Consider the following 20,677-nt stretch of genomic DNA (forward strand, 5'->3'; position numbering starts at 1 on the left):
AAACAGGAATTGCTGAGGGGGAATTCTCAGATGGGGGAAACAGCATATGGGGAGGAGAGTCCTCATGCCTCAGGTCCCTGATGACCCCCCCACCCCCCCAGGGCCTCTACCCTGTAGACATTCATCTGCCCCTCCGTGTCCCTGTGAGGTGGCTCCTGTTCTCCCACTTTGAGTGCAAATCCTGGGATATAACACACAGGGTCATTGTCCCAGTGAAATTCGCACAGGGCAGGACCAATCCAAGATTATTCAAATTTCTCAGTATTTGTACACTCACTTACCTTGTGAGTGAAATTCTGAAATTTAAATATAGTTGCAAGATGGATCTTTTCATTGTCACTGATGGTGCTGAAGCAGACATTCAGGCAAGTGTTGAAGGAGCATCTTGGCAATGGTTTTTTGGGACTTAAGGCAAAAATGCATAAAACCCATCTGAGGCCTGATATGAGTTTGATAAGTGCCAGCAGAAATCCTAAAGAGAGAAGTCCCAATGTGAACATGAGCCAGGCAAAGAATATCAAAGGACGACCATGAAAGTCTCAGCCTCACCTTCTTGACAATGACAAGCAACGGTCTCATCTCTGGGTGAAAGTTCTACGTGGGCCAGGTAGGGAGATGTGGATATAGGCTACACGGGACAGGGAGGAGAGCGGGCATGGAGCCAGCCCGTGCTGCATGCACACTAGCTGCCCACAACTTCCCTCCTGAGACGTGACCCTCAGTTCTCTCTGCCTCTCCAGAAGCCCAATTCTCTCATGCTTGGGACACTCTCTTTCTCTGACTTTCTCTCTCTGTCTCTCTCTCATTTTATCTCTATATCTCTATCTCTGTCTCTCTACTCTCTCCTGTCTCTCCCTACCCTTCCTCATATTTGCTAAATAAAAGCCATTTTACTTCATTGCTTTTTTTCCTATTGAAATTCTTCACTGTGAGAAAGACAGGCACCCTTAGAGCTTGGGGAAGTTCTAGGAGTGTTTTCCCTTCCTGCAAAGAACAATTCTCTCCCACATCACAGAGGTAGACAGGAATGCGGTGGATCTTCCTCCCAGCTCCGATGCTGTCTTGCTCCTCCTCCAATTCACAGTTGTGACCTGGGGACCCCCTCCAGCAATTCATTATTGGGTCAAGGAAGATGTTTCTGCCTGTGTGCCGTGGTTTCTGCTGTGAGTGGGCACTTAATTCTGCTCAGTTCCGCAGACAACTCAGAGTCCAGCCAGTCGCTCTGAGCTTCAGGACCCTCTTCATGGGGTGATCGCTGAGAGATTCCAGCCCCTGGGCCTCAGGGTCAGCACAGAGTGGGGGAGAATTTTGAGGAGAGCAGAGGTCATGTGGAGTGGGTTCCACCTCATCTGAGGGACAGTAGGGGACAGTGTGGTGGGAGACAGCCCTGGGCTACAGAACACAGGGTGCTGACCGCCCTGTGTGTCCTAGAATCCTGTCTGCTGCAGGGCTGGCATGTGGACAGAAGGGCCAATTTGGGTCCACTCACACGCACATGCGGCTGTCCACTGTCCAGCGGGTGAGGGTCCTGATGCCCCAAACCGTCATTAATATTGTCTTGGTTGCTCTGAGTAGGTCAATTCTCACAGTGACTCCGGTGTTAGACGGAAACCCGCACTGGGGCACACAATCCTGCTGATCTGTCATCAGAGCGTTTCTGCTGCTGCTGTTCCAACAGGAAACCAAGACTCTGGGTGAGAAACCATCCTGGCCCTGTGCTCCTGCTCCTGGGCAGCAGCTGTTCTGAGTGGGTGTGAGCGCCCCCGGCAGGGCAGCCCTGGAGCCGCCACTGTTATAGTCTGTCACTGTCCTCCCATTATTCATGGATTTGCTGAAGCAGGCACCAGTAACATGTTCATTGTGAGACTTTTTCTTTTTGGGTCACATCCGGAAATGCACAGGGGTTATTCCTGGCTCATGCACTCAGGAATTACCCCTGGCGATGCTCATGGGACCATATGGGATGCTGGGAATTGAACCCGGGTCGGCCGCGTGCAAGGCAAAGGCCCTACCCGCTGTGCTATCACTCCAGCCCCCTGTGAGACTTATTTTTACTGTTACTGGTATATCGAATATGCCACAATTAGCTTGCCAGGCTCGGCCGTGTTGGCAGATACTATGGTTAGCTGCCAGGCTCTCCGAGAGGGACAGAGGAATTGAACCCAGGTTGGCAGTGTGCAGTCAGTTTCCCAATTTTATCCTCATGTAGTAATTTTGTCCTTGGATGAGAGTGAGATTCACAGTAAAATACACAGTTTCAGTCTGTCATTGACATTGAAGCACTGTATATCCATTAATTAAGAACGTCTTTTTTTTTTTTTTTTTTTTTTTTTTGCTTTTTGGGTCACACCTGGCGATGCACAGGGGTTACTCCTGGCTCTGCACTCAGGAATTACCCCTGGCTGTGCTCAGGGGACCATATGGGATGCTGGTATTAGAACCCGGGTTGGCCGCGTGCAAGGCAAGCGCCCTACCCGCTGTGCTATCTCTCCAGCCCCTAATTAAGAACGTCTTAATGGTGCATTTCAAATGTCTAACAGGCACTTTGGAAGTTCACCAGAACAGGAGCGCTGCTAAGTGGGGTCACCATGTGAGGGGAGGAAGGAATTTAGATACTAATCCTCACATTTTATGTTCTTGATAAAGTTGAGTGGAGAGAGAGGTTAGTTGATAATGACAGAAGCATTAAGAATCGTATCTGCAATGGTCTTCCTTAAACTTTGTACAGGGAGTTTAAGCAGATCATGGGTTGGTGAATTCACGAGAGTGGGGTGCCAGAGAGAGACTGACTCTGTGGCCTTCCTCTCACCTGCCCTGTGCAACTCTTCCTTCTGCTCATCTTCAGTTCAACATTAGGGAAATAAATTAGCATTTCTCAAACAAAAATCATTTTCTAAATTCTGAGACCAAGTTTATCACAGTAATCTCACTCAAGATGAAGTCGTGAGACCCACTCCAGTAGGTGTTCGTCAGAAGCTCAGGAGAAGCCTGTGGGATCTTCCCGCACTGAGATGGAACCTGTGGGTGTGATGCTGCGTCCAGGAAAAGTCTCAGAATCAAGGAGAATTTGTACAGCATCAGGTTAGTCTGAGGATTGCTTGGTGGTTTGTGGAAAATTCTGCAGAGAAATAGGTGCCCGTCATGGTTATAAACTGGTACATGGCTTGCAGAGTTTAATGTGTGATGGGGAAGAACTAGGAAGTTAGAGGGTCACTTAGTTTCGAGGGACATGTTCCCTGAGGTGTATCTTTGCTCTGAATTTCTGCTAGGTCTTCAATTATGAAAGTCCCTGCCTCACGACTATTGAAAATAATTGTGTTAAAGCTCTGATCTTGTGACCCCAACTTCTCCTACAAAAGTGCTGGGAGCACAGTCCTCACACTGATGGATCTGTGAATTCCTAAATCAGAGTATTTTATAGATGAGGTCCGTGTGGGAAGGTGAGTTCGGCCATGACCACCGACAATCCCCACCCTGCCCCTCTGCGGCTTCCACTCCAAGTTTAAGATGGTTTTATGTAGGGTTCAGGTGAGAAAATTCAGGCTCTGAGATGGTCCTGTAAGCATTAGAATCTATCGAGGTTCTGCACGGCCCTGGACATGAGAAAGAACAGGGTACAGAAACCCCGATGGTGGGATGTGAAATTCTCCCAGTGTCTGTGACCCTCTGTGACCAAGAGGCACCATGAAGCACCCCCTGAGCACAGTCACCAGAGCATTGAGCAGTTTGAGGTCTGAGCTCATGGCCTGCTGTCATATATATATGGAGACAGACTGGGTGGGTAGTCCATGGGACCTTTCAATCCAGAGTGTTGCCCCCAGAGGCTGAACACGCCCTCTGCGTGTCATGTATTTGCTCTATCTCACTCCCTCTTCTGGGATAATTTCCCCTGGAGAAAGTACTTGACAAAGCTTTGATCCGATAAATAATACCCTCAGGTATGATAAAGTCTAAACCAGATCAATTAAGATATTTAGGCACCTGACCCAAGGATGTTCTTCCCGTTTTGGTGGTTACTGCTTCTAGGCAATAAATACTGAATGTGGAGGACAGTTGGGGCTCTTGGACCAGGAGGCCATTACCTCCCTGACCCCATGATTTTTCTCTATTATGTCTTCTCTCTCTCTCTCTCTCTCTCTCTCTCTCTCTCTCTCTCTTTGATCTATTGCATTCTGCACACTTTCCACTGACACAGAGAAATTGCTACGACTGAGACTCAGTAGGAAAGAACTGCTTTACAATCAAATCCACATGTTTATACACTTATTTTGTTCACATCAGGAAGAAATCAACCAGCATAAAAACTGAGAAAACTTACATCACAAAATCAAAGCATTTAGTAAACAATTGATCCAAGGAGGAAAAATGGCCCCAGTGTCCTCACATCCTTCTCTTCTGTGTGCTTATGTATGACGTGTTTTTCCCGTGGATGAAAGCATCCCCATACTTATTCTTCAGCTAGCCATTCACATACTCCTCTGTCTGCTCCAAGGTAATATTCATCTAACCATCCAGGCAAGCCAGGACACCTTAATAGGGAAAACACCAGAATTTTATTGGAGTACGACTGATCATCCGATGATTTGTTTTAGGAAGTCACTGAGGGTTTGCTTCCGTAGACTCATCTTACTGGTCCTGATCAGAAATCTCCACATGTGCCAATTTAAATCTGGAGTATGATCCTGTTTGTGTGTGAAGCTCCCCTGACTCTATTCAAGGAGGGTTAGGGTCCGTTGCACTCAGGGACTAAATCCCATTGAGCAAGATTCTTTCTCACAACCGGCTTCCAGGACCCGCACTCACCCTATACTCTTAACCCTCACAGCATCCTGCTTCAGGCCTGTAAACCCAGAGATGGTCCCAGCAAAGGTCGTGTGTGACTGTGGAGACACAGTGTAAGAACCCAGTCCTGAGAGAGTCAAACTCCCTGAGGAGAGGAGGCTGGTCCCATGGCTTAGGGCATCTCCCTATGGGTTCTGGAAGCCCGTGTCAGAACTTATCCAAAGCTGCTATGGTGGCACCAAGATTCACTGAGGATTGTTTGGGGGTTCCCATGGGACCTGCCTCTTGTCTCACTGAGGTGGGTCAAAACTTCACGTGTCACAGGAATTGGTTTGTCCACTACAGTGGCTGAAGGGTGCAGAGGGAAAGGGAAACCTTGAATGTCCATCTGGAGAGTGGATAAGTGGACAAAAGTCTAGAGAGCAGGAATCCCAGGTGCAGGATGAGCAGGTAGAGGCTGCCTAGGTGCAGGTCTTGGGGGAAAAGTCAGTAGGGACAGCTTGTGTGTCTGAGAGCAGAGGGACCGGACAAGAACACAGCTGAGTACAGGCCATGGTTTCAATTCGGTGAAGTGACTCTTCCCAGGGGAAGGATTAAAATCCTTACAGGGTGATTTTATGTATGTAATAGAACAATGGGCTTCTCAGAAGTTATGGTTCCACCACTGGAAACCTCCAACGGTAGTCAGAGAGTGTGACAAACTTTCCTGCTCAAAATCAGGATGGAGGACTTAGAGTCAAAAACCCATAAGACAAGTTGCCCATAGGGTCATCAGAGAGCTGAGGGGCAGTGAACTTTTGCCAAGTGAATATATGTTGTAAGAACTTTCTAAACCTTTTTGAATATCTATAGAACTGACAATGCTTTTGAAATGGTATGGCAGAGTAGTTTTGTCATGTTAAATAAGATGATTGATAACAAGTGTCCAAATTTGGGAAATCATGTTGTACTGAGTTCAGTAAAATAAGAGTTTAAATTTGTGGGACGACTATAAGGAATATAGATGTATGTCTTAAGTCAGAAAGATAATGGATGCAGATATCATCAGTTGGAAAAAGGAAAGTAATCCTGTTAAAGTGAAGTTGATTTTGAAATGGGTTGAAGGAAAGGTACAGAACAGAATGAATATAAAGGAATGTGTAGAAGGTTTGAGGTTGTGTTTGAAGGAAAGAAACTGATCACTCCTTTAAGAAACTCTTTAAATCACATGCAGAATTGTTCTAGTATGTTTTTTGGTAGGATCTATGGAAAAGATATTGGATGGATTGTCTGGAACTCCTGTTACAGTGCTCTTAGATAATTGAATTCTTCAAAAGTTGCAGAAAATCAAGGGTTTTTCAAATGAGATTAAATGAATTAGACATGTTTAACTGTACACTGGACTCCCAGTACAGTGCTCTTATTAATGGGAAGTCAAGGTTTTCAACATGGGATTGAATGGGTTAAATATGATGTTAAACTACACCTTTTTCTCTACAGATTTTAGCGTCTTTGACTAGGACCCACAACAAATGGGTGTGTTGTATCTCACTGTGAGTAAAGTGAAATGTTTTTCTCTTCTTTGTACCTTTGGTATGTTTTTGATGCTTCATGGCACTATGTTGGTTTGCATAAATCCAGACAAAAGTCTTTCCTCTCTGTAATAGGGTCTACCCCTCATGCAGACAGGAAAATCAGTCATGGGACCCCAAAGCCCTCTTTCAGGGAAAGAGTCAAGGGATTGGTCTAAATGACAGGAGCAGGTATTTAACAGGTAATGTTTTAAGTACCCTACAAACCTCAGGGAGACCCTAGAGGCCAGTTGGCTTAAGGAAAGAATGGAAATCATCACTGCTATGGAAAATGAGAAATCCGGGAATCTGTGTGACTGACACAATCTGGGCCTACTCAGCATCAAGAAAAACCCTGGAAACCAGGATCTCTCCCAGCTCTGAAAAAGGGAGGGAATGGACTCCTTTCTGCCAGGATGCATCTACGGAAAAGGCCACCTCCAGTTCAACCTGAAAGCTCGAGACAATCCAGTTCATCGTGGGACATTTATGGCCAGGCCTGGGTAACTCTGACGTGCCACATAAGATTAATGCCGTTATTGGTGTGCCTCCTGTCTTTAGCCCAACCTCCAGGACTTCTCAGTAAATAATGGGGTACCCCAAAATGGAGAGTTCTCCAATCTTGCTGTGTTTATGCAAAAGAACAAGTCAGATTTGTTAAGCCATCAGGCAAATTTTAAAATGAAGGTGGAGAGAAAACCATGTTTCTGTAACTTGCCTTTTAAAGAATCAGATTCAAATTCTACAGAGTGATCTAGTAAATGTATTCTAATCTTGATCTAAAAGGTATCCCTTCTGGGAAATTCAGGTAAAATGTGTTTTGCTGACTGTAAAGTAAGCAGCCTAGTCTTTGGGACTCAATGTTGAACTTGCTATCACTAGTCTGAAAGCCATCTTTCATGGAAAGGAACTCAGAACTGTGCTTTCTGTTTCATTAATGACCCTAGTGGAAATTCTGGGCTTCCTTTCCTAACACTTGTTCAGCATCAAGGAACTCACCAAGGAAAGGATTGGCAGCTTGACATGCAAATGATCAAACACTCATTCAAGGTATAAATATCTATTGGTTACAATTGATAGCTTCAGTGGATGGGTAGCTTTTCCAACCTGAGAAGTGGCTTGGTGCTTCTAGGCCACTAGAAAAATCTGAACATAGGAAGTCATTTTCTATCAACCATGGGTGAAGCAGTTATTCTTTTCCATTGTTTTTTATGACAGAAATGGGTATGGCATTATGTTGTTTTGGTTTCTGTTGCTTTAACTCTTATGTTTCCTAAGACAGCAAACTATTTTGTCCTTACTAGGTCAGAAAGGACCTTCCACATCTCCAGAGTCTAATCATTTCAAAGTGCCATCCCTCAGTCTAATTGATCTGATCTTTTCTTTCAGATAACTTCAGGAACCCAACCAGTTCATTGCCTGGGGCCCACTAAAACTAAGGTAGCTTGAGGTTTCACCCCTTGTGCAGGCAGGGTCTGCGCCCCTCTGTCAGCATGAAGCAGCTTCAGAAGATGGATCACCGACCATTTTCCCCTTAAAGATTTAAGGTGGTGAAATCTCTAGGGGGGAATATGATGTAGGCAGGTAGATAGGGAAAGGCCCTTGGCAATGAAACAGATTAACAAAGTCTCTGGGAAGGAGAATCCTGAGACTGACCCACCTTGTGGATACAGAAAACAGACCTGATGAGACCTTCAGCAGACCCTGAGGAGGTTGGACCCCTCCCCATGAAGTTCCTCAAATTCCGTCAACCTCTCCCTTAATCTGATTAAAATGTGATCCAGCCTAAAGAAGACCGTCACCACTCCCAACCTCCCTGGTAACCTCCTTAGCAACGGACTTTTACCTGGGAAGAAGCCCCACGTGGGGGCAGGTTGAAGAAACCCTATAAAGGCCACCTTGAACAAAGGAAGGGCACGCATATGCTGCCTGAGCCCAAGTGCTGCTTGTGCCCATGTGGCCGAGCACATGTGGTGCCCAAGCACATGTGTTGCCCGCATCTCCCCCCTTGAGATGTGTACTTTCATGCTTTCGTGTTTGTGTCACAAGGGATACCGGACAATGCCTCCCCTGACCACATTTAATTTAAAACAAAACAGGGGGAGATGTAGGGAGCCATTTTACAAGCCCGGCTCTTATCCTCTAGTCAAGCGGAGGCTTACTTGGGATTCCTGTAACAAGGTCACCACTGCCGACCTTACTGATCTTATCAGTTCGCCATTCCTCTCTCACTAGCCAACGCCCATGCCTGATCTGCATTTTACTATTGTTCTTATCGGGGTCCAAGCATGCATACCGCCCCCTCCCACCAAGAGGTATAAGTATTGTAACTGCTGTGAATAAACTCTCTCTCCTCCTCCTCCTTCTGTCTCTGCGTCTCTTCGTTCGGTTGCGTCCCCTCCTTAGCCCCACGAAGGGTCCTCCCTGCGGGACAGGATGATGCCCGCAGGGGGGACCCCACAAGTCCTGATCTCCACAGACACATAATTCATCTGGTCATGAGCAACATTTCCTCTGGGGCGAGCCCTCAGAGCCTCCTGGGGGCCTACACCCCGGAAGCTCACTTGGCTTCCTCCTGCAGCTGGTTTGTGTCTGGGCCTGAGTTGGGTGAGTGTGAATATGGTTTTAACCCTGGGTCCCAAGTGCAGATTTGCATGGGGGAGCCTCTGTAGAGAAAGGAGGGGATGTGGGGGAGGCTGGTGTTTGGGCTCCCTGGGAGGAGGTGCTGACTTTGGCTCAGAGCACTCAGGCCTGTCCCTGGGGCCCTGTGAGAGCCGGGCCACTTCCTCCAGCACAGGAAATGTGCTGAGGAGCTCTCAGGAAACAGGAATTGCTGAGGAGAAACGACAGCTGGGGAGGAGAGTCCCCATGTCTCAGGTCCCTGACGACCCAACCCAGCCCAACTAGGGCCTCTACCCTGTAGAAAGGCTCCTGCCCCTCCTTGTCCTTGTGTGTAGTGGCTCCTGTTCTCCCACTATTTGCAAAAAAATGGGTTTGAACACCCAGGTTTATTGTTACAGTACATTCTGGCAAAGCTGGGTCAAACCCAAAGTCAATCAAATTTTATAACATTTTCTTCTCAAACTTATATAAAAGTTTCTTTCCCTGATGCAGATTAACCCTTAACTATTTAAGGTAGTTTTGAGAATTATCATTGTCACTGATGATGGCTTCTATTGGGACAAGCAAGTGCCTCTTCCCAGTGACATGATTTGTGTGGTTTGCCTGGTAGCAGCACCTGATCCTGCTCTGTCCTGTCTATAACCCAGTGTCCATAGATCAGTATGAACCTCAGGACCCTGTACTGGGGTCATTGCTGAGGAACCATGACCCTTTTGGGAGCATAGAAAGAGCTCATGGAGGACCCTCAGCCCACAATCTATTAGGCAAGGAGCCTGGTCTTAGTGCTCAGAGTCACACAATGACTAGAGTACAAGTACACAATCCCTGAGCCCTGCCAGTTGTAGCCCAACCACACCCTCAAATGATTAGAGCATAGACACAGGCTGTGTCACTTAATTTACCTTCTATTTCTATGAAACACAAGAGCTTCAAGATAAATCTAAGGGATCAGAAAATATGGTCTAAAATTTGATTTAAAAAAATTCAGCATTGATAATCATACATTCGGGGTTGTGTGCAGGGATATTCCACCCTGTTCTATTGGTCTGCAGCTCTGCCTTTCTTCCAGTACCATGCTGTTTTAATTGTTACTGCTTTGTAGTAGTTTCAGGTTGGGGAGGGTGATGCCTCTATTGCAAACCACAACTCCCCAAAGGAAAGAGAGAACAAAAAAGAATGCCCTGCCACAAAGGTAGAGTGGGGTGGGGGATGGGATTGGGTGGTGGAGAATGAACTGGTCAGGGGAGGGGTTCTCAAGCATTATATGACTGAAACACAAGCACGAAAATATGTTAATCTGTAAATGTACCCTCACGGTGATTCAGTTCACAGTACCTGGCTGTTAGCCCTTTGGCCCCAAGACTTTTTTCTCTTATTTCTTTTCTCTTTTTTTTTTGTAATTTTTTTTAAATTTAAATTTTATTGAATCACCATGTGGAGGGTTACATAGTTCTCAGGATTATGTCAGTTATACAATACTTAAACACCCTTCCCTTCACCCGTGCCCATATTCCATCACCAACCACCCCATTAGACCTCCCACCCCCTCCCGCCCCCCCAGTCCCCGCCCTTGTAAATGATAAGTTTCACTTCGTTTACGCTTTATCTTGGTTACAGTCCATGTTTCAACACATAACTCACTATTGTTGCTAGGGTTTCCCCCCAAAAAAGAGAAGACAGTCCCACTATCAAGGAAGCATTTGATTGCTCTCCATTGCTGAGAATGTAGAGATATTAAGTCCCGCTGTTTGTTACATAACTTTTCTATTTTTTTCCCCCCTCATCCCGAGCCACCGAGATCACGCCTGTTTAGTAATCACCACGCTGCCTCACAAAGGGAAAACAAACCAAAAAAATTGGTTATTTCCCGTCATCAGCCGGCGTGGGGCTCTGGCTTAGTTGATAGTCTGGTAGAATGTCTGCAAGCAGTTTCTGGAACCAAAAGTAATACGCTGGTATCGGCCCCGGCTCGAGATTCCACCAGCGTCCCGCTGTTCCAAGTACATAATAATTTATTCCCTTGTATCCCATTCCCACGCCACCAGGTCCGTGTCAGCTTAATGGACATCATACTATGGTTAACGCCACGACGCGTTTCTTCCCGAGAAAGAAGGATATTTCTTCTCAGCCGGCGTGGGGATATGGCTTAGTTCAGTCTCTAGAGATGGCTACCACTTTGGTAGCCTTCAATATTTCAGCACAAGATTTACTATTCTTGTTAGGATTTCCCACCAAAGTCCGATCCATTAAAAAGGAACCATTTCATATTGGTGATGATTAAATGACAATAGGTTGCGCGGCCATGGCAGCGGCCTCACAGCTTTGAATTTCTGTATAAAGTCCAGGGAAAGTACAGCCAGAAATTACACGTCGCTACAAACTTTAACCCTATTATGGTCCCCCCAAAGTCCAACCCATTACAAAGGAACCATTTCATATTGCTGATGATTAGATGACATTAGGCTGCCGCGGCCGCGCGGTTTTGGGTTTCTATATAAAGTCCAGGGAAAATTCTGCCTAAAATTCTATCGCTACAATCTTTTACCCTTCAACAAAAAACTCAGTACTATTGTTTGGAGTTTCCCCCCACGGTAAGCCCTGCCAAAAAGGAACATTTACACATTGCTGACAATCAAGAGATATTAGGTTTTGGATTTCTATATGAAGTCCAGGGAAAATTCTTTTGGTAATTGCATCACTCGCTGGCAGCGCCTGGGCCAGAAGCTCCGAGCACACAGTTTGGAGGCATTTTGGGGGCGCCGCTCATGTCCAAAGTTGTTCAGTTGCCTCCGGGGTCGATCTCGTGCGGGGCCGGAAAGGAGCGTCCCCACATGGCTCTGTGCTTAAATGTCGGCCGGCACGGGGTGGATCCGGAAGTCCCGCCCCATCGGCTTTCCCGGGCTTCCTGCATAGTCTAAAAACCAGCTATTGCCTCGCTGCATTCAAAAAGAAAGAGTTGAGAGAGAAAAGACCATACCCCGCCGGCAGTGCCTGGGCCAGAAGCTCCGAGCACACAGTTTGGAGGCATTTTGAGGGCGCCGCTCATGTCCAAAGTGGTTCAGTTGCCTCCGGGGTCGATCTCGCGTGGGGCCGGAAAGGCTATTTCTTTTCTCTTAATCCTCACAGCATCCTTGTTTTGGTCCTGTACACCCAGAGATGGTCTTGCCAAATACCGTGTGTGACTGTGGGAGACACAGTGTGAGAAGCACAGTCCTGAGAGAGTCAGACTCCCTGAGGAGAGGCGGCTGGTTCCATGGCTCTGGGCATCTCCCTGTGAGTGCTGGAAGCCCGTGTCAGGTTTCATCCACGGTTGCTTTGGTGACCCCAAGACTCCCGGAGAGTAGGTTTGGGGGTCACATGGGATCTGCCTCTTGTCTCACTGAGGAGGTGTCAGAGCTGGACATGTCACAAGACCTGGTTTCTCCACTACAATGGCCGAGGGGAGTGGGGAGGGCAGAGACAATGGGAAACCTTGAATGTCTATTTGGAGAGTGGATGAGGGGACAAAGGTCAACCCATCCCAGAGAGCAGGACTCCCAGATTCAGGATGAGCAGATAGAGGCTGCCTGGGCACAGGTCTGAGGGGAAAAGTCAGAAGGGAAGAGTGTGTGTCTGATAGCAGAGGACAGGAAAAGAACACAGATGGGTACAGACTATTGTTTCACTTTGTGAAGTGATTCTTCCTGGGCGAGGATTAAAACCCTCATAGGGTGGTTTTTATATTATGCAAGACAATAATGGGCTTCTCAGCAGTTATGGTTCCACCACTGGAAACTTCCATCAGAAGGCAGAGAGTGAGATAACCTGGTTCCTGATCAAAATCAGGATGGAGGACTAAGAGTCAAAACCCAACAGGACAGGGTGCCCATGGGGCTATCTGAAACCTGAGGGGCAGGTCAGTCATGATCTCCACAGAAACATGATTCATCTGGTCATGAGCAATATTTCCTCAGGGGAGAGTCCTTGGATCCTTCTGGGGGCCTGCGCCCCTGAAGCTCACCCTGCTTCTCCTGCAGGTGGTTTGTGTCTGGGCCCACAGGGCCTTCTCCTCACTGTGGTCTCTGCACAGTAGTACAGGGCTGTGTCCTCCTCCTTCAGGCTGCTCATTTGCAGATAGAGCATGTTCTTGCTGTTGTCTCTGGAGATGGTGAATCGGCCCTTCAGAGTCAGCATAGCTTGTAAAACCAGCATGAGATCTAATGTATGAAATCCACTCTAGGCCCTTCCCTCAAGCCTGGTGGACTCAGTTCATCCAATAGTCACTAAAGGTGAATCCAGAAGCTGCACAGGAGAGTCTTAGGGACCCCTCAGGCTGCACCAAGTCTCCCCCAGACTCCACCAGCTGCACCTCACACTGGACCCCTGCAAACACAAAGACATCCTGGTCAGGAAACTCTCCTCACACAGAGGATCTGCCTGTCCCATCTCTTCCATGCTCCATATGCTCCATGCCTCTGTCACCCATGAGATACCTCCTAACACAGCCACCAGGAGAAGCCAGCTCAGCCCACATGCCATGCTGGTTCTGTTTGACTGAGTCAGGATGGAGCCCCTGGGAACCCCTGAACAGACTCCTGTCCCCGAGCTGAGGCTGCGGTGGGCTGTTTTCATCATCACAGTGAGAGGCTCTTTTGCATATCCTCCTTCTACATAAAGCGTGCTGTTTGAACTCAATGAACAAGTGTAGGACTCCAGAGCAAATATCAGCATCTGGGGGTGCCTTGAGTCCCGGAAAAGATTCTGTCGTGCAATTATAATATGACAACCAATTTAATTTATGATATTTTGTGCTTATTTTTGACAATTATCATGTAACATTTACCATCATAGTTCTATTTTGTGCATCATTTTACACAGAAAAGCTTAAATACTTTATATAATATTCTCATAACACATTGTCAGAGTTGGTCTCACTAAATAGACAAAGTAATTCACTGAATCACTCCCAGTTATGAAGGAGTTGGGAACCAGAAATTAAAACAGAATCAGGAGTAAGGCAGAATGGCTTGTCAAAAGCAAACCTATTTGAATGGTTGTCAAAAGCAAACCTATTTAATCATTAGTTTGAAATGTTGTCTGATTTAATGTCTATGAAAAACACTAGGAGATTTCTCTAAAAGTGAAAACGGATCTTCATATAACCCAGTGATTCCATCTAGACACCTGTACCCAAAGGTGAAAACATCAATTTAAGAAGTTATAAGAAAACATGTAGAATCTCCTGACCCCATGCCAGGCTCTCTTCAGCGGGGCACCTCGGAGGAGGGCGAGTTGTGTTTCCCTCCTCACCCCAAGCAGAGCTCTGGCAGCCAAAAACCTCCAGAACCCAGCCACAGCCATGCTCCACACGCTCGAACGAGTCTCATTCATGAAGGAACCAACAGAGGAACCCCGGTATGCGGGACTGTGGCTGAGATCTCCAAGTCTGCTCAGATAGGGACTGGGCCTCCTCCACCCAGGTCCCCTGTTTTTCAATAGCTTGGCAGCCACACCCACAAACTGCCCCTGGCGCCATGTAATCTCATCAATGGCCAAGATCCAGAAACTATAAAACCAAGCTCTTGGAAGAGAGCAACACAGAATTATGCATAGCAGAACCTGGCAAGCTACCTGTGGCATATTCAATATGCCCAAAGTAACAATAATGGGCCTCATTCCCCTGACCCTGAATGCAACAGGGACAAATGAGAAATTACTGGCACCTGCTCGAGCAAATCGATGAGCAACAGGATGACAGTGATACAGTGATAAGAAAACATACACTACAGCCTTTCATATATTGGCCAGGACATGGAAATTGTCCTAATGGTTAATGAGAGTTTCATGGGTAAGAAGTTGGGCTGTGTATGCACAATGGGCACTATACAGCTAGGAGAAAAGACAATATCAATGTTTGCTGCAACATGTTTGGAACTAAAATATCTGATGAAATGAAGTAAGTCCCAGGGAGAAGCATAAATTCAGAGGATCTTATTAATCTCTGGTCAACGGAGAACAGAGCCTCAGGATGGACAGGATGCAATGATAAAGGCCATTACATTCTAACTACACTCTGGAGTTCCTGAGAGGAGTCGAACAGGGGCTTAGATCACTGGGAAGAAGAGGCCGAGCAGAGGAGCCATAGTGGAGTGTGGGGGTCTGTGGGGATTTGGTGCTGGGGGAAGCGCAGGGAGTTTGTGACCCACCAGCATCAACACTCAGACTATTGTCACCATATTTCCTCCCTGACAATGCAAAATAGAACAGTGGTAAAGACCTTAATATCTGTGTGTGTGTGTGGGGGGGGAAGTATCTTCGTAGGAAGAAAAACAAGATATACCTCACAAAAAGAGTCACAACAGAACATTTCTAGTCAATTCTTGGAAAGAGGAATAAATTCAGAGTGGTAGAGAGAGTTTTGTCTTTATTATTTAATTTTTTTAATTGAACTCTGTGAGATAGACCCTTAAAAATCCGTTTATAATTAGGTGTCAGTCACACACTGTTCTAACATCAATGACCCCTCTGTGACTCCAAAGATTCTTACGTTGCTACTTTTGAAATAATCCTTTCTCTACTTAACCCTAGAGTTATTTTGAGGTCTTTTCCCACATTTTGTTATTGCCTGGAGGTTTTCTGCATGTTATCCTCAATGTCACTGATTCTGTTTTCTACTGTTGTTACTCTACTGTTGAGGACATCGTTTGAGTTTTTCTTTTCATCTACCTAACTTTTTCTTAGTTATATTTCTGTTTGTTATGTCAGCCTGATTGCCCAGAGTGTAGATGAATTTGTTTATTCTAATCTGTCCACATTGTGGATGTAAGCAGGTCATCTGAAAGCACTGGGTAACTAAATCACACAATGCATGTCTTTCTTAAGTACTGGTGTCCCACAAATATTTCTTAGTTCAGAAGCAGACATGAGAGGTAGAGGAAGAGGGAGAGTTCTGAGCATTGCTGGGACCTCATGACAGAGAGTGCAGGAAGGAAGTTGAGGGACCGGCTGGAAAGGGGGTGGTGCACCCTGACCCAGACCTGACCTCTCTCATGTTGCCAATGGGCCGAGCACCCTGCTAGGGCCCAGACTCTTTCAATAATTGACCATGTTTCGGATACCCCCAACGTTGAACACGTTTACACCTGTGTGTCAACTCAGCAACAGCAGCCAAGCCTCCTCTTCCCTGGCTGGCAGAAACAACAGGAGATGATGCGCTAACGCACCCAATATGTGCCCGACCTCCGAGCCAAAATGGGACCTCAGGGCCAGCCGGCCTGGCGGAGGACAGAGTCCGGCCAATCAGGAACAGACAGAAGAGGCATGATGAGACCCTGGGTCTGCACCTGACTCAGCCGCCCTCCACCCCCTCACAACACCGAGCTGGTTTGGGACCAGCGAGATGGGTCTCAACACAAAGCCCAGGGCATGCTGTGGCCATACAGAAGTTGAGGGGTTTGAATGCTATTTCACACCCCCTACACCTCACACCCCTCTTCCTGTCTGAAGTGGGAGTGCCCACTCCGCTCAGCCCATCCATCTGGGGCGAGGGCAGTAGAGCGAGGGTGACAGAGAGTGGAGCAGGGAGCCTCTGCAGGGCCATAGACACAATCTCCTTGTTCTGGGAACAAGAGGCCTGAGCCAGGAGGGTGACCAGTCACAAGAGGTGCTGGTCCCTGCCCTGCTCTGGTGCTTCCAGAAGCCGCAGCAAAGCAGAACTCCTCGTGCAGACAGAGAGGCTCAGAGAAAACAAAGGGTGTCAGGGGTCTCCCGCGGGCCAGAGGAGAGGAGGAAAGCACAGGGGAAAGCACAGCGCCTCAGCTGAACCCCAGTGCCCAGCGTCCTCACCCTGGTCCCTCGGGGAAGCTCCAAAGGGATAGGAGTGAGGGAAGGACACAAGGAAGAGGGGGTGAGGGAGGGGGGAGAGAGAGGGAGAGATGTAGGAGAGGAGGGTAGAAGGGGGGAGCAGCCGGTACCTGGCGCAGGAGCCCTGGAAGGGTCTGGAACCACCCACTTCACAGATATCATCCCTCAGGAGCTGTTTTCGGGTCAGGCTCGGCCACTGGACGGGTTAGCGGGAGCCGGTGTCCGCTCGGGCCTGTCCCGGAGCTCCCTGTGTCCACACTGGGGCCGCGGGGCTGCGTGGGCAGCACTGCCCATGGCCTCCTCCCGCCCAAGCTCAGCGCCCCTTCCCGTGTCCACGAGGAGGGCGGTCAGCACCCGAGGGCCTCAGGGCCAACCCCGCAGGTCCGAGGGGAAGGACCCTAGCTGCCCCGAGCGTCAGGGTCCGGCAGACGGACGGACGGTGAGTCCCGCACACACACGCGCAGTACCAGGTCCAGGGGGCCTTCGGGGACTCAGACCCCACGTCCCCTGGGAGAAGGTCTCCCCAACACACACAGCTTCCTGCGGGGACCGGGACGGGAGCAGAGGGAAGGTCCGCACTGACGCCAGCTTCTGCCATCAATAGTACAATCAATATTCATCAATTTGGAAGTTACAGTGTTTCCTAAAATGATCCAAAGTCTCGGAAACTGCGTTTATGCCACACCCATAGTCACAGGCCGTCGGAGCCTGGGTCAGGGCCCTGGGGACAGGGCAGGGCTAATGCAGAGGGTCAGGGAAAGCATGAGAGAGGGTCCTATGAGGGTCATCTGTGTGAGAGGAGAGGAAGGGAGTTGTTGTCTGATCCCACACACAAATACGGAGGTGGAAATTTTTACAAATGTTCTTGATGCATTTTCTCAACAATACTGAGATGCGCTGTACTAGATCCTCATGACTGTAGAGCACTTCCTTGCTTGCAGAAAAGCAAGTTCAGTCCCCAGCACCCTACATGGTCTTCTGAGCTGACAGACATGATCCCTGACACAGAAATGGAGTAAGCCCTGAGAAACGCTAGGTGCAGCCTAAGAACAAACAAAAATTCCCAGACCTCCCATTGAAGAGGAGGGCAGCTTAAGGGTTAAATTTGCCTTTGTAATTGCTTGACTGCTTTGAAAGATGTTTTCGAAACCTAGCACTGGGCAGGAAACTGTCACCAAATGGGCCAACAAATGCCCTAGGAACTGTAAGCAAACATTTGCAGGGAAACAGTTAACAGTCAACAAATGTTGAGATAAGCAAATTAAGTGACCTATGTGTGTTTCCCTTTGATCCAATCATATGTGTGATTCCCTTTGATGTGTGATTCCCTTTTCTCCCCCAAAAGGGTATAAAAACAGCTTGCTTTTTGAGTTCGGGGCCTTCAGCTATGCCACGCTATTCAGGCACAGTTGAAGGTCCCAAAATAGCTATATTGGCAAACGTATCTTCAAAGGTGACACGGAACTAAGCAATCTAGTAAAAACAGAGATCAACAAATGGGACTACATTAAACTAAAAAGCTTCTGCACCGCAAAAGATACAGTGACCAGAATACAAAGACTATCCACAGAATGGGAAAGGATATTTACACAATACCCATCAGATAAGGGGTTGATATCAATGGTATATAAAGCACTGGTTGAACTCTACAAGAAGAAAGCATCCAACCCCATCAAAAAATGGGGCGAAGAAATGAACAGAAACTTTACCAAGGAAGAAATACGAATGGCCAAAAGGCACATGAAAAAGTGCTCTGCATCACTAATCATCAGAGAGATGCAGATCAAAACAACCATGAGATACCACCTCACACCACAGAGACTAGCACACATCCAAAAGAACAAAAGCAACCGCTGTTGGAGAGGATGTGGGGAGAAAGGGACCCTTCTTCACTGCTGGTGGGAATGCCGACTGGTTCAGCCCTTCTGGAAAACAATTTGGACGACTCTCAAAAAATTAGATATTGAATTCCCATTTGACCCAGCAACTCCACTGCTGGGAATATATCCCAGAGAGGCAAAAAAGTACAATCGAAACAACATCTGCACATGTATGTTCATCGCAGCACTGTTTACAATAGCCAGAATCTGGAAAAAACCCGAATGCCCCAAAACGGATGACTGGTTGAGGAAACTTTGGTACATCTATACAATGGAATACTATGCAGATGTTAGAAAAAAGGAAGTCAAGAATTTTGTAGTTAAGTGGATGGGCATGAAAAGTTTCATGCTGAGTGAAATGAGTCAGAAAGAGAGAGACAGACATAGAAAGACTGCACTCATCTATGGTATATAGAATATCAGAGTGGGAGACTAATACCCAAGAACTGTAGAAATAAGTACCAGGAGGTTGACCCCATGGCTTCGAGGCTGGCCTCACGTTCCGGGGAAAGGGCAACTCAGAGAAGCGATCACCAACTACATTGTAGTCGAAGGCCATGTGGGGGAAGGGAGTTGAGGGCTGAATGAGGGCTAGAGACTGAGCACAGCGGCCACTCAACACCTTTATTGCAAACCACAACAGCTAATTAGAGAGAGAGAACAGAAGGGAATGCCCTGCCACAGTGGCAGGGTGGGTTGGGGGGGAGATGGGATTGGGGAGGGTGGGAGGGACGCTGGGTTTACGGGTGGTGGAGAATGGGCACGGGTGAAGGAATGGGTTCCCGAACTTTGTATGAGGGAAGTATAAGCACAAAAGTGTATAAATCTGTAACTGTACCCTCACGGTGATTCTCTAATTAAAAATAAATAAATTATTAAAAAAATAGCTATATTGGCTTGAATAAACCTCGTGCATTTGCAGAAAGAGTTGTCTTGGTTTTGTTCTTTTGTTTCTCCGAGCCTCCCCCGGGCAGAGATCTGCCACCCCTAACATTTGGAGGTTCCACCAAGATCTGACTCTGCCTGAGGGACGCCATTTAATCCTCACACTATAAGAAGCAGGATAACAAATGATTACGGTAATAATTATAATTTAGCTGATTATTAGCAAAACTAACTATATCTGACCATTCCGTTTTCTTTGATATGACTTACAACACCATTTTTTTGGATTTAAAATGACCAATTTTAATATTTTGAGTAACTAGTAATAATTTGCTCCATAACCACGTAGGGTAGATAATGTTTCAAACATTCATAGTCATTAAGTCATGTAATTCTTTTTAAAAATAATGATTAATATTTAAATGCTCAAATTAACATATATATTATACGTATATAGATACATGCATACATATATGCATACATAGATACATAAATATAGTTTTTTGGTCACACTTGGCAGTGCTCAGGACTGACACCTATCTCTGAGCTCAGTGATTACTCTGGGTGGGGTTTGGGTATCATATGTGGTACTGGGGATTAAAACTGGGTTGGGCACATGCAAGGCAACTAACCATTACTTCTGTGGTGTCACAAGAAGCACATTGCATGGAAAGAGAGAAAAAAGGTAATTTTTTTTGGAATATGAGACTTAACTGACACTTACTTCTCTAAACCCAACTGACACTTCTTGGAAGATGACTCGTTTGAGCTTATGTACTTTCTTTAATAAAGTGTTTTTATAGGGGATTATAAACTCTTCATATTTATTTATTTATTTATTTATTCTTTTTTTTAATTTTTTAAAAAAAATTTTTAAGGGTATAGTTACAGATTTATACATTTTTTGTGCTCATGTTTTCCCCATACAAAGTTCAAGAACCCATCCCTTCACCAGTGCCCATTCTCTACCACCAGTAAACCCAGCATCCCTCCCACACCTCCCACCCTCCCCAGTCCCGTCTCCCCATACACACACACACTGCCACTATGGCAGGGTATTCCCTTTTGTTCTCTCTCTCTGATTAGGTGTTGTTACAACACCATTTTTAACTTCAT

At 46.8% G+C, this 20,677-nt stretch overlaps 1 pseudogene; it reads right to left on the reverse strand.

Annotated features, from left to right (window-relative positions):
- Positions 1-4,380: 4,380 nt before the first annotated feature.
- Positions 4,381-4,625, reverse strand: LOC101539490 (U6 snRNA-associated Sm-like protein LSm6; annotated as a pseudogene).
- Between the last annotated feature and the right edge of the window lie 16,052 nt (positions 4,626-20,677).

Source organism: Sorex araneus, chromosome X (assembly GCF_027595985.1).
Source record: "Sorex araneus isolate mSorAra2 chromosome X, mSorAra2.pri, whole genome shotgun sequence".
Classification (NCBI taxonomy): domain Eukaryota; kingdom Metazoa; phylum Chordata; class Mammalia; order Eulipotyphla; family Soricidae; genus Sorex; species Sorex araneus.